This window comes from Helianthus annuus, chromosome 4 (assembly GCF_002127325.2).
Source record: "Helianthus annuus cultivar XRQ/B chromosome 4, HanXRQr2.0-SUNRISE, whole genome shotgun sequence".
Classification (NCBI taxonomy): domain Eukaryota; kingdom Viridiplantae; phylum Streptophyta; class Magnoliopsida; order Asterales; family Asteraceae; genus Helianthus; species Helianthus annuus.
In genome coordinates this window covers 202,985,270-202,987,943 of record NC_035436.2, presented here as the reverse complement: position 1 = coordinate 202,987,943, position 2,674 = coordinate 202,985,270, and positions in this window count along the sequence as shown.

Below are 2,674 nucleotides of genomic sequence, written 5' to 3'. Positions count from 1 at the left end.
TCATGGTTTTACCTCACACCTCCAGATATGACGTACTCCTCGGGAGAGAATCCCAAGGAGATTTCAATATGATCACATCCGTCCCCCACTCTGCGGTTGGTTTCCCAACCAAATCGGGGATCGCGATAATCTATGCCCGCAGGGACGTCATGATGTCGGACGAAGTACGTCCGACCAAAGTCGCAAGGCCCACTCCCAACGACCAACCAGAAAAATGGGTTCTCAACGCGAGATACCCAGAACAAAAGGTCACATTGGGTCACGCCTTATCCCCGACCACCAAAGCGCAACTGAAGCAGCTTCTCTTCAGGAACCAAGACATCTTCGCGTGGACACCCGCAGACATGACCGGGGTCCCACGTGATATTGCGCAACATCACTTGAATACCTTGCCAGGTATTAAGCCAGTGATCCAAGGCCAACGCCACCTTGGGTCAGCTAAAAATCAGGCGATGCAAGAGCAGATCGAAGAACTGCTCTCCGCAGGCATCCTGCGGGAAGTCAAATACCAGACGTGGTTATCCAACCCAGTCATGGTAGAAAAACCGTCCGGGGTCTGGCGCATGTGCGTCGATTACAAAGACCTTAACAAAGCCTGCCCCAAGGATTGTTACGCGCTTCCAGAAATCGACGAAAAAGTCGATAATCTCGCACCATTCAGGTGGAAGTGTTTCCTCGATTGCTACAAAGGGTACCATTAAGTACAAATGGCAATCGAGGATGAAGACAAAACGGCATTCCGGACTCCCACCGGAAATTACTGCTACACAAAAATGCCGTTTGGGTTGCGCAACGCGGGCTCAACCTACCAAAAGTTGATGAACGACACTTTCCGCGGCCAAATAAGCAAAAGTGTCGAAATCTACATGGACGACCTGGTCGTCATGAGCATGGAAGAGGATACCATGCTCACAGATATTGAAAGAACATTCCAAACTCTGCGCAGCGTTAACATAAAGCTCAATCCAGGAAAATGCTCGTTTGGAATGGAAGAAGGCAAATTCCTTGGGTTCATCGTCACTAAAGATGGATTCAAGGTAAACCCGGAGAAAGTCCAGGCGATCGAGCGCATGCCATCGCCTTCATCGATGAAGGATATGCAACGGCTAGCCGGCAGGCTAGCGGCACTTAACAGATTCTTAGCCAACCACGCAGCTAAGTCTTATCCGTTCATCAAGACCCTGCGTAGCTGTTCAAAGAAAGAACAATTCCAGTGGACCGCAGAGGCTGAACAGGCTTTTCGGGAAATGAAGGAGTGTTTGATACAACTCCCAACTCTAACCGCACCACGCAAAGATGAGCCACTCATATTATACCTATCCGCCGCAGATAACGCGGTGGGTGCGGTATTAATAGTGGAGCGAAAGGGGGTTCAAACACCCATCTATTACATCAGCAAGATGCTCAACGACCCAGAGACGAGATACTCAATAATGGAGAAATTGGTGCTAGCATTAGTGCACACTTCAAGACGGTTGCGACGCTACTTCGTAAACCACGTCATCACAGTGCTAACCAATTACAGGATCGGCCCGATCCTATCCAAACCCGACATCTCTGGGAGATTAGCAAAATGGGCAATCGAGCTGGGCGCGCACACGATACACTATAAACCGCGCCCCACGATTAAAGGCCAGATCTTAGCTGATTTCGCCGTCGAAGTACCGGTGAATCGCATCCAAGAATGCGAAGAAGCACAAACTCCTGCACTAACGCCATCCTCCTCCGAGACATGGGCACTATTCACAGATGGTGCCTCCAACGACGAAGGTGCGGGTGCAGGTCTGCGACTCGTCAGCCCTGACGGCCAAGAGCTTACATATGCAATACGCCTCGAATTCAAAAGCACAAACAACGAGGCAGAATATGAAGCCCTGTTAGCGGGGCTACGTTTAGCAGTCAAAATCGGCGTGCAACATCTGGAAGCACACGTCGACTCTTTGTTAGTTGCAGGCCAAGTACGCGGCGACTATGCCGAAAAAGGGGATATCATGATCCTCTACCTCGAGCAAGCCCTGCAACTAAAATCCAAATTCGCTTCGTTCAATATTCGCCATATTAATCGAAGCGAAAACAAGTCCGCAGATGCACTATCAAAACTTGCATCTACCAGCTTCCAACACTTGGCAAAGGAGATACGCATCGAAATCCTGCAAAATCCTTCGGTACCCCTGCGCCAAGTCAACGTCATTCAATACGGTTCAACATCATGGATGACACCTATTATCGCATATCTACAGTCAGGTGTGACTCTCGAAAGCAAATCAGAAGCGCGCAAGCTACAATACAAAGCGTACCATTATCAAATGGGAGACGGTATCTTGTACCGCAAATCATACCTCGGGCCACTACTACGATGTGTCAACCCCCAGGATGCCACATACCTCATCCGAGAGATACACGAGGGCATATATGGCATACATGCTGGACCACGCATGGTAGTGGCCAAAATCATGAATGCCGGGTATTACTGGCCCGGCATGCACCTGGACGCCGTCAAAGAGTTGCGCAAGTGCATTGACTGTCAACGTCATGCTCCAAAAACCTTGCGGCCAAAGAACAACTTAGTCCCCGTCACAACTGCATGGCCCTTTCAGAAATGGGCAATTGACGTGGTGGGACCATTCCCTGACGCTCCGGGTGCGGTTAAATTTATCATAGTAGCGATTGATTA